Raw genomic sequence first — 19,182 nt, 5'->3', positions numbered from 1 at the left:
TCTGTTTTGATTTCAGATTTCAGAATCCTCTGTTTTCACAAATCTGTTTTGGCTGTTTTGCTTTATGAAAATTAAATACGTCACAAGAAAATTATGAGCCTCTGGATTTCAATATTTTTAGGTGTTATCACAAAAAGAAAAAAAAAAGAATAAGTTGAAAAAACGAAATAGAAAAAAAAGATAAATCATACAAAAGAAGTGTGCATTCTGGCACTATACCTGACGATAATTGGACACTGTTTTTGGAAAAATTATCATAATTAATTGGCACATGTGATTGGAGTGAAACCAAAGCCCAAAATTTTGTTGAGAAAATGAATTGATTGTGTTTAAATTTTCAGAAACAAATACAAAATAGCCAGCTCAACATAAATCATTTAAGTCACGCTTTCTGGACCACAACATTTTCAGTGGTGCTGTTTCGGTTTTTAAATCAATTCTAGTGCCAATCTTTAGGTTCCTTTTGTGTGCCATCCATTATTTGAGTGCCTATTTTTATTTGCTTGTCCAATTCATTCTGAACTCCTTCTAGTTGTGTCACATTATTAAATCCAATTGTAGTGGTGCTGTTTTTAAATTTTAATTGTTTCTTGCTTTCTTTTCTTGACCTCTAAAATTGTCGGTGGATAAATATCAATTGGTGCTTGTTGAGTGGGATTTGACTTGAGGAGAGTCTAGCTTTACTTAATAGGTACTGTATTGAAGAATTTAATTCCCTAATTCAAAGAGGATCAAGGCAAGGGGCAGCAACAAACACAAAACCAAAATACACCATACACCTTGAAGGGCACAACCAAGAAGAGTAACAACAAGTCAAAAGAGTGCCTTGCTGAACTTTCATTTGTGCAATTTAATTTCTTTGCATTTCTTGAATTGTAATTACATTTCACTCTTTTTAATTAGTGGATCAATCACGCAATTAGGCGGTAAGTGTGTCTTCAAAGGCTCAAAGTGTCTAAGAAGCCTCACCTAGGAACGATTAGTTTAAGCTTTCTAGTTTAGCCTTTGTTAATTGCTTTAACCTACGCCAATTGCTTTTGTTTAGTTTCGCTTAATTTCTTTTGCTTAACCTTGTTTAAAGCTTTGATAAATTGCTTTAGTTGTTAGAGATAGCTTGCATTGTTTTTGTTGCATAAAATTTGATTTTCCCATCCTCATTGTGTTTTAAGTGATTTACCTAAAGAAAGATTTGTGTGAAGATTTTGAGGGATAGTTTTTGGCTAAGGCAAGACTTGGTATTTAAGTAGTCCATTGTGACTCACCTCTCTTACCTGGAAAACTACCTTCATTAGCTTTCCTCATCTTTCTTAATGTAAAGCATTTCTATACACAAAGTTTTAGTCATGTCTTCTCACTCCTCTAAATCTCTTAAAAGTGATGTGAAATCCTTGAAATCTCTTTTAAAACAACTTTCCAAGGATGTTCAATTAATTTCATATCAACAATTGGAGAATGAGGCCAAAACTAAAGTATTGACTAAAGCAAAGGATGAGAATTCTCAAAAATAAAAAAAAATACATTCTCATGCATCTAGCTCTAAAAATCATGATTATCTTGGGGAGGAAAGTCTTAGAATAAATGAATATTATCAACCACCCCCTAGAAGGAATAGAAGGATAGAGCAAGAAAGCCCAAGAGAGGTTAGGGTAGACCTACCCCATTTCCATGGGAAAGAAAATATAGAAGCTTGCCTAAATTGGGAAATGAGGGTAGAACAATTGTTTGCTTCCCATAAAGTAAGGAAGGAAAGAAAGATGCAAGAGAAAAGATCAAAAGAGGAAGACGAAAGGAAAGCTAGAGAAGAGAAAGAAAAGAGAAAAAAGGTGATGATAGAAATAGAAAAGCCAAGTGAGGGATTGTGTGAATCTAGAAAGAATAAGGAATATCTTACAACATCCCTTACAAATATAGTCAAAAAAGAACCCTTAAAAGAGGAGTGCCTAGGTAAATATATAGTAGTTTATGATTACCTAAGCCACCTTAGGAAAGTTTTCTTAATGTTTAGGACTAATAGTTTGTTTGCTAATATTGATAAATGTACCTTCTATGTTGATAGTGTAGTGTCTTTGGGTTTTATAGCTAACAAAAACGGGGAACATGTTGACCCCGAGAAAATCAAAGCCATCCAAGAATGGCCAACACAAAAAAATGTAGGAGATGTTAGGAGTTGTCATGGTCTAGCAAGTTATTATAGGAGAATTGATCCTAACTTCTCAAGTCTAGCTTCACCACTCAATGAGTTAGTGAAGAAAGACACTCGATTTTGTTGGATGGAGAAGCATGAGCAAGCCTTTCAAAGGTTGAAAGCTCAACTCACCAATGCACCTATTCTAGCTTTACCAAACTTTGTAAAAACTTTTGAGCTAGAGTGTGATGCATTGGGAGTAGGAATAGGTGTTGGGTTTTTGCAAGGTGGGCACCCAATTGCATATTTTATTGAAAAACTTCATGGTGCAACCCTCAACTACCCCATCTATAACAAAGAGCTCTATACACTTGTGAGGGCCCTGCATGAGTCTTTAAAATCTTTAAAGAGTCAACACAAGTTAAAAATACATGCAAAGTGGATGGGATTTCTTGAGCAAGTTCCATATGTTATCAAATACAAGAAGGACAAAACAAATATTGTGGTGGACGCTCTATCAAGGAAACATGCCTTATTTTTAAAACTTAGAGCCCAAATTCTTGGATTTGATAACATACCTAAACTTTATCAAGATTTTGCAACCACTTTTGCTAAGTATCAACATAGAGCACATGGAGGGTTTTATGTTTATGAGGGGAACGTATTTAAAGAAGAAAAACTTTGCATACCCCAAATAACACATAGAAAATTCCTTGTGAATGAGTCACATGAAGGAGGATTCATAAGTCTTTTTGGAGTTGATCAAACTCTTGAGCTTTTGAAAGAAAACAAAAATATGAACTCCTCCCTAAAGAAATATCGTAAAAAGTTGCCAATAGAAAAATAAAAAGAATGGCAACTTCATACAATTGATTTTTAAACAACTGCTCAAACTAACTCATTTGCTTTGTTTGATGATTCCCATAGATGGACGTTTGATTCGGGAGGACGAGCATAGTTGTCAAAGCAAGAGGCTGCTATTCGAGAACGACCCTGTAGATCTGAGGATAGATCTTCTCAAGAAGGAGGAGATGATGGACACCATCCAACCACATTCATCCCCCTAACATTGAAGAAGAAGAAGCATTGGATTTGAGGACAAATCCTTTTCAAGAGGGAGGGGATGATGGAAGAGGCCCAAGCACAAGCCCACATGCAAGCCCACCAAAGGGTAGAATTGGGCCAACCCTAGAGTTATGGCCAAGAGGATCCAAGAAGACGTTCTTTTACATGTTCAAATGCCATAAACTCTAGTGTAGAGTAGACTTTAATTTCTTGTCAAAATTAGCATAGGAAATTTATTTGTAATTTTTCTTAGAATGAATTTTGGCACCTAAAACACCAACCTAGGTAAACTTAGAGTTTCTAAAAAAACCTCTAAATTTACCAAGGCCGGTCTAGAAAGCCCATGCAGGGGGTAAGCATACAAACTAGACACACCTCTCCCCATGTGCTCATTTAGGCTCCACTTTTGGAGGGAATTCATTTGAATTTCCCTCCACTTTCTTTTGAATTTATAGCCCTATAAACACTATAAATTGAGGTGCTTGGCTCTCATTTTGTAAGATTAAATTGAGTATTGTTATGCTGCCAAACTTGAGCCATACCTTACTCCTTGCCTAGAATCTAGGTTTTAGTCTTTAATCCTTACACCTTCAAAGGGGCTGGCCGAACCTCCCTAATCTCACTCTCTTCATGCACCTTCAAGACACCCACACTTCCTAGGAAGGCCTTGTTCCATCAGCAAACCACTAAGCTTCCGCAAACCACCCAAAATTCACAAAAGAGAAGAGCTTAATGCCATCACAAAGCCTTTTCTACCTTATGTAAAATTGCCTAGTTTTAGTGGAGAAGGTGATCCTAATGTGTATTTAGGATGAGAGGCTAAAGTAGAACAAATTTTTAATGTACATGAGGTCCAAAATGACCATAATGTTAGGTTAGCCTCCTTAGAATTTATGGTCTATGCCATGCAATGGTGGCACAAAACTCTCATGGACATTGGGCTAAACAAGAGACCAACCGTGGTTTCTTGGGAGGATTTAAAAGAATGCATGCGCGCTAAATTTGTGCCTCCACACTATAGGAAAGACCTTTTGTTGAAACTCCAAAGGTTTCAGCAAGGCACACTAAGTGTGGATTCATATTTTAAAGAGCTTGAAACGATGTTGATTAAGATTGATATGCATGAAAGTGAAGAGTCAAAGATGGCTAGGTTTGTAAGTGGCTTAAGAAGAGATATCCAAGACGTGGTAGAATTGTATGAATATTCTTCTTTAGAAAAATTGGTTGACCTTGCCATCAAGGTAGAATCCCAACTTTCAAAGGAAACTTCTTTTAAAAAATCTCACAATGATGGCTTTTACCACTCTTCTTGGAAAAACAAAAACAAAACTTCTTCAAATTTTAAAGAGTCCACTTACAAAACTAGAGAGTCTAAACCTTCACCTTCTAATCCTGAATCTCCAACTTAAACTTCAAATAGAAAATGCTTTAAATGTTTAGGCTATGGTCACATTGCTTCTAATTGTCCTTTTAAACGAAACATGATGGTGCATGAAGGGGTAGTTGTTAGTGATCATAGTTCCCAACACTCTAAGTCTCCCAATACCTCTAGATCCTCAAGTGAAAATGAGAGTGAGATTACTTTTGAAGGCAACTTATTGGTGGTGAGACGAATGTTAGGACAAGTTTTGAAACCCTTTGATGAAAGTCAAAGAGAAAATATTTTTCATACTAGATGTCTCATCAATGATAAGTTGTGTTCTTTAATAGTGGATGAGGGTAGTTGTGCCAATGTGGCTAGCACAAGAGTAGTAGATAAACTTGGCTTGTCTACTATCTCTCTTGCCAATCCCTATAAGCTTCAATGGCTAATTGAAGAAGGGGAGATCATAGTAAGTAAACAAGTCCTCATAGCCTTTTCCATTGGCAAATAAGGATGAGGTCTTGTGTGATGTTCTCCCTATTGAAGTGATCTGACCCAAAAATACATGAAGATAACCAAGGATGGTAAACTTGAAGGATCATCTCAACAAACAAATAAAGATGCCATCAATAGGAGGAATGGTCAAGGACCAAAACATTTGAAGTTCTTCCTATTAGTGTTCTTAAACATTTGTAATTTCTTTAGAATAGATTTAAAATAGAACATAAAAATGAAGTATGAAAAGGAGTATAGGACTTATTAGAAGTAATACCAAAAGTCACACTTTCCATGAAGTATGTGACTTATTGGGCGGCATTTTCTAAAATGCCTTTTCACTTGCTCTTTCTCACTTTTGCCTTTTGAAATGACCGGCCCTCTATTTCTATATAAAGAGGAGCTTGGTTCTTGTTAAGACACATTAGATTGAAATTGAAGTAAAGTTACTCTTCTCAAACTGAGAGAGAGTTTTGTGAGATTTGTTCTCCTTCTCCTAGTCTTATCTTGTGAGTCTTTGGGAGCTATCAAGTGGCGGCATTCCTCACTCATCTTGGAGCCATTCACCTACTAAGTGGCGTGAACCCTTCCCTTGGCGTCAACTACATAAGTCTTTCCAACTTTTCATCTTCTTCTTCTATTTCCTTTCCATATCAAACTCTAAACATGTCTTGTTCTTTGTTCTTGATTTTTGTTAAGTTGAATGTTGCTATTGTGTGATTCTAATCGGTTGTAATGAGTTGTTCATCATTTTAATTGGTGCAAATGCTTCCTTATATCATTCTAATCGGTTCATGTGTACTTGTTCCGGCCGGTTGCCCTGGGACGTCTTCGCGCGCAACCTTGCCCGTCAGCTAGGGACACCTTCCCTTTAGCAATCAGTGGATACCTGCAAAGAAGGACAAAGGGCGCCCTAGCGGCCGATTGCACTTCGACACTCAAGTCAACTAGCAAGAAACACCAAAAACTCTACACCTCCGTATCGGAGCACCGTGAATGGCACTCTGAAGGTGGTCAAAAGAACTGTGTGTGTGTATCTTTTCTCCTTCTGGCAAACAACCCTTCTTTAGTCCCTTGTGCATAGCCTCAAGTCTCGAACAAGCAACTAGAGTGAATTCTGGGAAAATCTGCCAAAAGTCCGAACCCCGTTTCCAACCTCTAAGGTTCTATTTAAACGACTCTCGCATTTAAAGCATCTTAAAGCGCATTTAAGGAAACGTTTAGCGCCTTTAAGACGTTTAAACCGCTTGGAGCATTTAAAGTACCTTAAACGCTCGAAACAGAAACTTTAACTTAAATAGCTTTAATTACCTTGTACCTGACCAATTGATGTTTCTATTCTGACTTGGATGCTATCACACGTGGAGAGCCTCACAGTACTGCGACCCAACTTAGGGGTATTTTTCCCGTGTGAGTCCTCCTACCTGGGAGTGCATCTACGCAAGGGGTGACTTTTTGGGTGCCAACTCATGCCCCCAAACCTCTAGTCACTCACTTTGAGAGCGTATCTACCTTCCTCTCGTACCCTGCACCTGGCTACCCCTGGGCGTCACCCTGCTCATGGATCGTGACTATCCCAAGGGCTTCTCTGGGGCGACACGGGCACTTCACGAGTCAGATTGCTCTCCACTGGCGCTATTACTATGGCCTTGAAGCCACCTCTTTCTTTTCTTTATTGCTAACCCGGGTTATCGGGGCTTAAAGCCTTCCATGGCGTCGCTCCCTCCATGGTCTTTCCTACCCATGGGTATCGGGGAGCAACACTGTGGTTGCCTTGCTCTTGTGACATTTTACCTTGGCGACGCCCTACTTTGGCGACGCCTACTAGGCGACGTCTTATCTTGGCGACGCTTCCTCTTGGCGACGTCCGCCTTGGCGATGCTTGCACTTGGCGTTGCCTCGCCTAGGCGATGCCTTATGTTAACTTTGACCTCGACGTTGACTTTGACCTTGACTTTGTCAACGCCCGGATACGGGACGGTACACAAGTCCCCCAGTCTTAAGCTGATGACTTGTCTTCAACGAAAAGACTAAGGCCTCGCCCACACCATCCACGTGGCACCCTGGTGACGTGTCATTTTTGCCGACTTGACACTCCTCAAACTATTGACGTGACATTCTCTGAACCATTGTGGTGCTCTTAATGGCTGATTGGACATCCTCTGAAGCGAGAAAAGCAACACCTTTTGGGGCCACGCTTAATCGCGTGCCACGTGGTTCATCACACGGTCAGCCTCAAAAGTCTCTTGCGCTCCCATTGAGCGCCTAATCCTTTGACACGCGACTCAATCGCGCGGTCCCAAATTAGCGCCTCTTGGTTGCAAATGTAACGTTTAAGTTACCCAAAACCCCGCGCTCAAAACCACTGTTCCATCCACTTTCTCTGCATTCTCGCACTGTTCATCTCCTTCAAGCTCTTTTCTCTGCAATCACTGCTCTCTCCTTCGCGCTTCCATTCCTCCCTTACCTCGACACTCAAAGGTATGATTTTTCTAACTCCATGACTCTTCTTTTTCATCGCGTTGCATTGCTGTGTATTGAACTGCCTGGGACTGTTCATGTTTCTGCATTTTTGCATTCTTTCGCTCCTCCGTTCTTCTACATTCTCTTTCCCCCTCTTTCTGGGTTTCTTCGCGTGGGTGGCATTTTCTAGGGTTTCTCTTTCCCTTTCTGCCTTGGCATTGCTTGTTACAACCCTTTTGCTTTCTTCTTTCTTAAGCTATTTATCCGCATCATAGTGCGCTCAAAACCGAGGTCCAGTTCTCCCCCCAAGACTAATTACAAGGCCTTCTATAAATGGGCCTCCGACGATCTCTTAAACGAGTGCACCACCTTGACAACCTTTAAGGATCTGGTGGACCATCGGGGTGACCCTCACTTATACAACTTCAACGCTTTCTACCACACCCACGATGCCCACATCTCCGTCCTCCCCGGCACCCCAGGGGAACCTGTTTGTGTGGATGACAGACCCAGGGGTAGGGCCCCCTTTTTCTTCATGTACCAAACTGTATTCAAATGCGTTGGTGTGCGCCTTCCGTTTACACCCTTCGAGAGGGAACTCCTCACGGAGATCAATACGGCCCCCGCCCAGCTACAACCCAATAGCTGGGCCTTTGTTCGGGCCTTTCAAATTCTTTGTGGATATCTAGGCGTTCTTCCTTCTGTGGACGTCTTTCTACATTTCTTCCAGGTGAAGAAGCAAGGGAAAAGCCTCTGGGTGAGCTTTTCCGAGATCGCTGGCAGGATCCTCCTTTCCCTATTCCAGAACTCGTACAAAGGCTGGAAAGGAAAATTTTTTACGGTGTGTTGCGCCAAACAGGACCCCACAGCCTTGGATGGCTTCCCCCTATACTAGACAGAGCATCCCAAGCTACTCAAGCCCAAGGCCCTGGATGAACTGTCTTCCGTTGACAGAGGGGTATGTGAGGCCTTGGCTGGCCTGGGAATTGTTTTTGACATGCTGAAGCTTATAGTGTGTGAATACAATGCACACACCCTGTCCACCTATTTTCGTAGGGAGGCTCGTTTCTTGTTGCTCTTTCTTATGTGTGTTTTATTACATCATGTTTGTTCTGTTGGCCTCCTCCACCTGTTTCCCTCGTTGCTAAGTGTTTATTTGTACTCTTTATATTTCATTTACCTGCGTGCCTGGTGGATCTATATAACTGCATTGGTAGTGGGATTGGCATTCTGTGGTTTGTAGATAACTAACGCCTTGTGTTTAGTCTGGTGTGGCTGTAACTCCCGTTCTTTAGTTTTTCTGAATGCAGGATCAGTGATGGATTCCTCTAAGAGGATGGTCTTGGCGAGAGCATTGAAGGCTGCTCGTGCCTCCAAGGCTGGCGCCTTTACCGCCCCCGCTGATGACCCAAACCTCCCATTATCCTCACCCTCACCAACACCAACCACCACCGAAACCCCACTAGGCCCATCTTCACCACCCCCACGTAGCCCCCAAACACTTCAAACACCCAATTCACCTCCACCCATCGCCACAGTCCCACTGGCTGTGGCCTCATCACCTGCTCCAGCCCCCCTTGACAAAGGGAAAAGGGTGTTGGAGGTCCTCTCCGATGACGAAGACTCCACGGCGGGGTAGTCTTCAAGAGGAGAAAGGCTGCTAGGGTTCCAATCCTACCAGCAGCATCATCCCAGGGAGGGGACTCCTTCAGGGACAATCCCCCTAGCGCTACCTCTCCCCAACCCACAATAGTCCAAGAGGGAAAAGGCGAAGGGGCCGAGTCTGCTCCAACTCCACCACCAGCAGAGGCTTTTGCTGTTCCTGCCCCCGTTTCTGCTGCCCCCAATCTCATTGCCATTCCACCTCCAATCATGCATTTGATGAGGGGCTTCAACGGAGGATTGATGCCAGAAGGCTCCGACAGGAGAGAAGGGATGCCTTTCTACCTGGGGGCCTTCTTGGCCTTGGCCCTTGACTGGCGCGCCCAAGCTAGAAATGCCGCTTCAAACACACAAGCCCTCGAAGCCCTGAAAGAAGAAGTGGCCGCTCTGAAGGAGGAGAAGGAAGCTTTGGGACGCCAAAATGAGGCCTATCAAGCCTCTCTGAAGTTGGCCCAAGAGGCCAAAGAGGAGGCTGACAGGCAACTGGGTGAGGCGCTGGAACTTCAGACTGATATCTATGTCCAGGAAGTATCTCTCCAAGTTCAAATAACGGATCTCCGCGACATGGCTGAGGCCTCCGAAGAGCTTTAGAAGGACTTGGAGGATCAGTGCTGCGGGCAGGCGGAAAAACTGGAGTGGATGGAGGAAGAAATGGCTACCAAGGCCAAGGCATGGGACCTTCTCCAGGTTGACCATGACAAGCTGCAAACTGAGGTCAACCGGCTCCGAGTGGAGAAGGAGGCCCTGGAGAAGCAGGTGGCCTCTGGGGATTCTACCATCGAGGAGATGGAGAACGCCAAGAAGGCACTCGTCGATGACATGGCCGGCACCTTCGAGTAGGGATTCAAGGAGGCTTTGGCACAGGCTGCCTGTGAGAACCCGGGGATCAAGATTTCTAATTGCGATCCCACCCACCATGTCGTTGACGGGCATGTCGTGCCCCTCGACTTGGATGACTGAGGCGCCAACCCTCAGCTGCCACCTTTATCTTTTGTGCTCTATATTCGCTTGCCAACCTTTGATAAACTTGTAAATCTTTTGAACTATTTACATTTTTGTCGGAACCATGGGTTTTGTATGACCATTTTACACTTCTGAGGTATCGAGTTCTGTTTGTATGATATTTTTACCTTCGTCCGTCATTCTTGTGTGCTACAATTGCTTTGCCTGTGCTTTTACCCGTTTCTTTCGCTGTGTTGGGCGATCCTGTGCATCCGGTGCCTCACTTCTAACGTGTACCTCAAACCTGCTCAACCTTCGTATCTATGAGGCCTCTGCCTCGTGAAGGCTCTGGCCGCTCTGCCATTACTATAGACGCCAAAGTCGAGACCTGCTCTGGGTCTAAACACTTGGGACCAGATCGCGTTTCAGTGCCCACGCCCATGAAGAGGCCTGTCTAACAGCGCCGTATCGTCCATGGGGTGTCTTAAACACCAAGGCGACCCGTTCCTTAGTCCTTGGTGCTTGGCGCCCACGCCTAAGGAGAGGCTTGCTACAACAGCGTCGTATCGTCCTCAGGGTGTCTAGAAACGTCAGGCACCGGGAAGGCTCGAAGCCCCCCATGGGTCGCTCCCTCCTTGGTATTTCCTTCCCATGGGTATCGGGGAGCAATCCCACGGCAACTCACTTGGCTTCTGGCGATCTCGTCTCCCTCCACAGTCTTTCCTACCTGTGGGTATCGGAGAGGCGACGCCGTTGCTTCTGGTGAACTCGTCTCCCTTCACAATCTTTCCTTCCTGTGGGTATCGGGGAGGCGACGCCACTGATGCCTTATGCTGGTAACGCATTCTGCGTATCATGTTGGCGACGCCTTCAGCGTATCATTCTGGCGACGCCTTCAGTGTCTTGGCGATGCCCGGCACGATCATCCCGTTGACTTGACCTTGGCGTTGACTTGGACTTTGGTCGACACCGGGGGGTAGCAGAGGGCTCAAGGTCTCGCCCTCGCCAGCCACGTGGCATTTCCCGTATGGCTGATGGGACGTTCCCTCACTTGACTTGATCTTGACATTTTCTGAGCTTCTGACAAGATGCTCCCGTTCTCGACGGCGCATCGTACCCTTGGGCATTTTTTCGACGCGCCGTTTTTTCTGAATGTTAACCAGTGACGCTAGGATCATCCTCCCATCCTCTGACACGTGGCCCAATCGCACGGTGCTCCCATTTGCGTCACTTGGCGCTCGAACTGTAATATTTAGATCTTCGAAATCTTACTCCAGCCCTTATCATCTTTGTGCTTTCGTAGCCTCCTTGCACCACTTCTCTTCTCGCAAAAAGTTCTCCCGGCATTCGTTCCCCTTCGACCTTCTAACTCCTTCCCAGATACTGTTCCGACATGTCTTCCCGTGCTCCCCCCCCTAGGGTTAGCCCCAAGGACCTGTATGCATGGGCCTCGCGCGAGCTTCTTGACGAGTGTTCATGCTTGCTTTCTGCCAGGGCCATAAGGGAACACAAAGGGGATTCGTGCTCCTACGATCATCGTGCCTTCGCGAAGAGGAATGACGACGATATAGTCGTGCTCCCTTCCACCTTAGGGGAGCCGGTGTGCGGAGATGAACGGGCCAATGACGGGGTCCCCTTCTTCTACTTCTACCAGGTGGTGTTCAAAAGCATCGGCGTGCGCCTGCCCTTCTCCAGGTTTGAGAGGGAGCTACTGACAGAGATTAACGCTGCACCAGCCCAATTGTACCCTAATAGTTGGGCTTTCGTCAAAGCCTTTGATATACTCTTTGGCTTTCAGGGGTGTGCACCCTCGGTTGACATCTTTCTTCACTTCTTCGAGGTGAAGAGGCAAATGAACAACCTCTGGGTGACCCTCAGCAACGTTCCCGGCAGGGTTATCCTAACTCCCTTCCAGAACTCCTTCACAGGGTGGAAGGGCAGATTTTTCAAAGTCTGCTGTTCTGATCTCGTGCCTTCCGCCATTGATGGTTTTCCGTTGCATTGGGTGAGGGAGACGCGGGCCTTAAGGTCCAGACCCTTTAAAAAGCTACCCCTGAACGACCAGGTGGTTTGTCGGATCCTGGCTGAGGCAGGGGGTTTTGACTCTGCCACTCTGATTAGTTTGGAGTACAACGCCGAAACCTTGGAGAAGTATATATGTACGAGTGACTACCTTAGAAACTTCCGCTCTTAATCCTTTCTAAATCTTTGCATGCCTTGTCTTGTGGTGTCTGCACCATGTTTGTTTCCCTCGGTGCAGGTTCGAAGATAAACCGGCAACAGAGGTCGCAACTTACCCAAGCGCTGAAGGCTGAAAACGGAGCTTCGTCCTCCTCCCATCCAGACTCCGGAGGCCACTGAAAAGCGGTCCGCTTGCACTCTTGGTATGAGCATAGGGCATATACCTGTTCGCCTCATTTGTCTCGTTCACCTTTATCTCGAACATTATTTGTAATCTTAACTCTCTGGCGCCATGTTTTTATTTCTGTAACGCCGCTTCATTTTTGCACATTATCGTCTACATTCACTTCTTTTACATACTGCGCGCGTTTCCTCCGTTATGTTTCCTGCCGACGCCCCTTCCCGGAGACGCGTACGTTCGGCGACGCCTGTCACCACTTCGAGTTTTTGTCTTTTATCTCTTTACCCCTTAGTCTTGCACTTCGAGTGGGAAAAAGATGAAAACTGAGGCAAGGTTTCTCTTGAACTTCTTTTTTCTTTTTATTTGGGTGACCTCGTTAAAAAACCCCCGAGAGGGAAAAAGAGTGTCCCCTACAATAAGATTGTTACATGGCTGCTTACTTACATAATTCAACTGAAATAAAAGTTCAAATTGGCCGCGTTCCAGCTGTGCGGAATGGGACCCCCTTCCAAAGTCTCTAAGTTGTACGAACTGTTCCCCTTAGCCTCGGTAACTCTGAATGGTCCGGTCCACTTGGGAGACAATATATTCTCTAACTCGTATAGGTGAGCCTTCCTCATAACTAAGTCGCCAACCTGAAACTGCCGTGGCTTCACCTTAGAGCTATATTGTCGCTCTACTCTTCTCTTTATTGCTTCGACCTTTATTCTTGCTTCTTCCCTGGCATCGTCCAGGAGGTCCAGATTCACCCGCCTTTCTTCGTTGGATTCTTCGACCACAAAATTCTGGTAACGTGGCGAGCTTTCGTGAATCTCCATCGGGATCATCGCATCCGACCCGTATACTAAGGTGAAAGGCGTCTCACTGGTGGAAGATTGGGGCGTGGTGTGTGATCCGATCGGTCATCGGTAGTCGATGACGTCAGCAACAGGGAACCACGTGGACCACTCGCAGGGTGACACGTGGACCAGGTGGCAGAGAGGTCAGGGGGACGATCGCCAAGAGCGGTGATCGGTGGTCAGTAACCAAGTGACCACCGACAGATCAGGCGGCAGAGAGGTCGGGGGACAGATCATCCAGAATGGTGATCGGTGGTCAGTAGCCAAGTGGCCACCAACAGACCAGTCCTCAGACTAACGCCTGAAGGCAGAACGCGAGGAGCAAATAAACACTGACCAGTCATCGGGTGTATTGTCATCGGGGTCTCGTGTTACACGCAGTTAAACTGGAACTGAGGTTCCCAGCGAGAGCGTTACGCATGGATCTCGCATGAGTGCACCTCAGGGAATCATGCACGAGAGTGGCCTGAGGGAACCATTAAACCAGTCAGTGATTGGTTATTCCCTCAACCCATTACGTGCGTGGCATCGCGAAGGGTAAGTCCCCTACGCAGAGAGCAACGTTTGGTGAGTGTGCCTAGACCAGCCACACCCGACGTTCTCCCAAGAGTATGCGATTTGCCCAGATAAGAGAAACATCCTAAGTTACTCTGCAAGGGCGTAACTTAGGCACACAAAGAGAAGCGCTAGAGCCCTTCCAGTAAGTGACACGTGTGAGGTTAGATGTGAGTTGCAGGCCTCCACGTGTCACCATCTGAGAGGGGTGCGGTCCAGACAAAAGTGCACTCCGTACCGCTAAAGGTACAGACAGGCGCAGCCAAGCGTAGAGACGCGCAGACATGCACAGACTCTCACGCTCCCACTGCTGATTCTGAAGGTACGCTTTCTCTGAAAAGCATAACAGGGTTCTGACACATGCCAGAAAAGCATAACAGAATTTTGTTATGCCCAGAGGTAGGGAAAGAGAGATAAAAGAGAGAATCAGGTTGAGAGTGAGGGGGATACGAAAAACAGAGAGCAAGAGTTTTTCACACACATTACTAGTTTTCTAGTCTTTGGTGGTTCTGTGGACTAACTTGATCGTCGGAGTGCAAACGGCCGCTAGAGGCGACGTCTGTGTGTTTTGCAGGTCACGTTTGGAGATCCAAGAGAAGGTTCTGAGGGTGATCCTGAAGAAAACGCAGTCGCGTAGACGGGACAAAGAGTGCTACGAAGCGATTCCTCCACGTTCGAGTTGCCGGCAGGATCATTTGGCGCCCACCGTGGGGCACGAGTGAATCGTTGTCCCCTATATACCACAGTTTTAAAGATTTACCAGAGTTTTACCAGTTTCGTTGATAGAGAAAGATGCCTAGAAACAGACAACCATCACCTGCGCCATCCGCTGACGAAGGAGCTGTGACAATGGCGCAGGTCCTGGAAATGGTGCGCACGCTGCAGGATAACGCCGCAGCGTCAAAGGTTGAACAAGAGAGGATGCAGACGGAGCTAGCTGCGTCGCAAAGCAGGAACGACGAGCTGAATCGCGTCAACGAGGAGTTGAGAAGGACGCTGCAAGCGCAGAGGGAACACATGGTTGACGAAAGGGTGTCTAGACAGCCCTCACCTCCAAGAGTGTTCCCCATGTCATTCTCCCCTGAGATCATGGGAACCATGGTGCCTCCCAACCTGGTGGGGGTGAAGGCATCGTTCAAAGGGGTAGAAGATCCGGAGGCGCATCTGACGGCGTTCCACACCCAGATGATGTTGTCTGGGGGTTCAGACGCTGTCTACTGCAAGATGTTTATGAGTACGCTCAGCGGAATCGCCATGGAATGGTTCGTGAGCCTACCAGAAGGACACATCACGTCTTTCTCTCAGTTCTCGAAGCTCTTCACTGAGCAATACATCGTCAACAAGGCACCTGCAGTGGTGTCCTACGATCTGTTCGACGTGCGCCAATACCAGGGGGAGTCGTTGAAGGACTACCTCAACCGCTTTGGGGCACAAGTGGTTAGATTGCCCAGCAAAGATGAAGATATGCTGGTGCACGCGTTCAAGAAGGGAGTGCTGCCTGGCCCCTTCAGCGAGTCTCTCATCAGGAACCATCCCGACACCTTTGCAGAGATTCGACGACGTGCGGTGGCGCACATAGTGGCAGAAACAGAGGTTTCTGAGAAGAGGGGAAGTGCTGCACCACCTAGACCGCGTGGAGGGCAAGGAAAGCCACAGCAAGCAAGGGTGCATGAGGCCAAGGAGGGGAAGAAGGTGCGGGAAAAACCTCGCCCCTATGCACCAGGCAAAGACCAGAGCAGGGGGCGTGCAAGGGAGAATAACGCACCCCCGAGATACAACTTCATGGTGGGATTGGCGGATCTCATTGCCCCTCCTGCTATAGCCGCAAGACTACGAGTACCAGAGAAGACAGATAAGGTACTTGGAAGGAAGAAGAATGAATGGTGTGAGTTTCATCAGGCCTTTGGCCATACACTTCATTCCTGTTTGGCGCTGGGACACCAACTGGCAGAGTTGGTGAAGTCTGGTTTTCTAGCAGATTACCTGCGTGAGCCGCAGGGTGATCGCGCGTCAGGATCCCAGACTGGAGAACAGCAGCATGAAGTCCCTGTGCATGGGGAAGTGCAGACGATCGCGGGAGGCTTCTCTGGTGGGGGATGCACAGCTTCACAAAGAAGGAGATACGCTCGATCGGTGATGGCGGTAGATGCAGTGAATGAGAGTCATTACCCTGAAGTGGACATTATCTTCAGGAAAGCTGACCTACGAGACGTCGTCCCGCATGACAACGACCCTGTGGTCATTTCTCACATCACAGCGGGAAGACGAGTGCATAGAGTACTCGTAGATCAAGGAAGCTCGACGGATGTCATGTTCTGGCCAACATTCAACAAGCTACAGTTGTCCCCCGATAAGCTAAGACCGTATACCGGGTGTCTCTACGGTTTTGCAGGAGATCAGGTAGAGGTGCGGGGATACATCGAGCTGAGGACAACATTCACTGACGGAACGACAGCCCACACTGAAAAGATAAAGTACCTGGTGGTGAACGCCCCTTCCGCGTACAATGTCTTGTTGGGGAGGCCAACACTCAATAGACTGGGCGCAATACCATCGACGAGGCATATGAAGTTGAAGCTGTCGTCGATGGAGGGGACCGTGATAACCATCAGGTCGGATCAAGCTGAGGCAAGACGCTGTTATGAGAACAGCTTGAAGCAAAAGAGAAGTGTGTGCCACGTCACCACAAAACCACCACCAGGGGTGCGCGAAGAGCGATCGGTGGTCAGAGAGACACAGGGCGCTCAGAGGATGGAGGATGCTGCGGTGGGGGGCTCCCAGGTAGCCCAAGTTGAAGAAGAAGAGGAAGGCGCGATCACTCCCCGCGAGTCAGGGATCGCAAGGGCGGTCATCGCCAGTGAGAGAAGGCCCCACCCAGCTGAAGGGTGGGTCGAAGTGGACATCGGGGGAAGAAAGTTCAAGTTAGGGGGATCCCTCGTTGAAGAAGAGCGAAGGTTGATCGTGGGTGTGATCGAGAAGCACATAAATGCCTTTGCGTGGTCAGCATCCGACATGCCAGGAATCGACCCCGATTTCCTCTGCCATCGGCTGTCGATGGACCCTATGGTTCGACCTGTGCGACAGAGGCGAAGGAAATTCAACGAGGAGAAGAGGAAGGTGATCCACGACGAAGCGCAGAAGCTCCTTGCCGTGGGCCACATCAGAAAAATCCAGTACCCCGAGTGGCTAGCGAATGTGGTACTGGTTCAAAAGGCGAGCGGCAAGTGGAGAATGTGCGTGGACTTCACTGACCTCAACAAGGCGTGCCCCAAGGATTCTTACCCCTTACCCAGTATAGATGCTCTAGTTGATAGCGCCTCGGGGGGAAAGCTACTCAGCTTCTTGGACGCTTTCTCGGGGTATAACCAGATCAGGATGCACCCAATGGATGAATGCAAGACTGCGTTTATGACGGAACGGTCTTGCTATTGCTACAAGGTCATGCCATTTGGGTTAAAGAATGCGGGGGCTACCTACCAGCGGCTCATGGATAGGGTGCTCTCGCCCATGCTGGGAAGGAACGTACACGCCTATGTAGATGACATGGTGGTTACGTCCCAAGAGAAGAAGCATCATGCAGCTGATCTGGAAGAGCTATTCACCACCATTGCCAAGTACAGGCTGAAGCTCAACCCTGAGAAATGCATTTTCGGTGTGGAGGCTGGGAAGTTCTTGGGTTTCCTCTTGACAGAGCGGGGAATCGAAGCTAACCCGGAGAAGTGTGCGGCGATCGTGGCAATGAGGAGCCCAACGACGGTGAAGGAGGTGCAGCAGCTAACCGGTCGCTTGGCAGCTCTGTCCCGGTTTATGTTCGCTGGAGGGGAGAAAGGTCACCCATACTTCCAGTGTCTCAAACGCAACAGCAGATTTCTCTGGACACAGGAGTGCGAGGAGGCCTTCATCAAGTTAAAGGGGTACCTGGCGAGCCCACCAGTCTTGCGAAAACCCCAGGTAGGCATCCCTCTTCGTCTATACTTTGCTGTGACGGAGAGAGCAGTCAGCTCAGTCCTGGTGCAAGAGCAGAACCAGGCCCAGAGGCCTGTTTACTTTGTGAGTAAAGTGCTGCAAGGCCCTGAAACGAGGTACCAAGCCCTCGAGAAGGCTGCTCTGGCGGTGGTGTTTTCAGCCAGAAGACTCAGGCATTACTTCCACAGCTTCACAGTGGTGGTGATGACTGATCTGCCTATCCAGAACGTATTGAAGAAACCTGATGTAGCAGGCAGGATGGTCAAATGGGCAGTAGAATTGTCAGAATTTGATATTCAGTACGAGCCCCGAGGACCGATCAAGGGGCAGGTGTTCGCGGACTTTGTGGTCGAGCTGTCATCAATCGCGACACCTGCAGAAGGGCTAGATTTCCGATGGGTGTTATCGGTGGATGGCTCCTCTAACCAGCAGGGAAGCGGCGCTGGAGTCATCTTGGAAGGACCAAACGGGGTACTGATCGAGCAGTCCCTCCGCTTTGCCTTCAAAGCTAGCAACAATTAGGCGGAGTATGAGGCCCTGATCGAAGGAATGTTGCTAGCAAGAGAAATGGGAGCAAGAAATCTGCTGGCCAAGAGCGACTCTTTACTGGTCACCGGGCAGGTTACGGGGGAGTTCCAAGCAAAGGATCCCCAAATGGCAGCCTACTTGGAGTATGTGCAGCTCCTGAAGACGTCCTTCGCCGAGTTTGAGTTAGTGCACGTGCCAAGAGAGCAAAATGCCCGAGCAGACCTGCTTGCCAAGCTGGCCAGCTCAGGCAAGGGGGGGAAGCAGATGACCGTCATTCAAGAGACCCTGAAGGTGCCGCGCGCGTTCGTATCAGACAACCAGGTGCTTCATGTATACAAGTCAATGGAGCGTCTAACGATCGGTCATCGGTCGTTGACTCAAGAAACGCTGAGAGCACCGAGGGTGAGATCGCGACCGTCAAAGACCGATGAGTCGATGGAGGTCCATGCGGAAAAGGAACCCGACACCTGGATGACGCCATACCAGCTATACTTAGAAGATGGTGTACTCCCGCTTGATCTGGCAGAGGCAAAAAGAATAAAGAGGGGTTCAAGTAAGTTTACTCTTATAGATGGAAGCCTATTTAGATTTGGATTTTCTCACCCTGTGCAGATCTGTGTACACGGCGAGCAATGCACCAGACTCATGTCTGAGCTGCACGAGGGGGTGTGCGGAAGCCACGTAGGTGGTCGCGCTTTGGCAAGTAGAGTACTCCGCGCGGGGTACTACTGGCCAAAGCTGAAGGAGGATTGCATAAGGTTTGCTCAGCGATGCAAACAATGTCAACTGCATGCAGACTGGCACAAGGCACCCCCTG

This window comes from Phaseolus vulgaris, chromosome 4 (assembly GCF_051622355.1).
Source record: "Phaseolus vulgaris cultivar YP4 chromosome 4, ASM5162235v1, whole genome shotgun sequence".
NCBI classification, from domain to species: domain Eukaryota; kingdom Viridiplantae; phylum Streptophyta; class Magnoliopsida; order Fabales; family Fabaceae; genus Phaseolus; species Phaseolus vulgaris.
Note: the sequence above shows the minus strand (reverse complement) of the source record.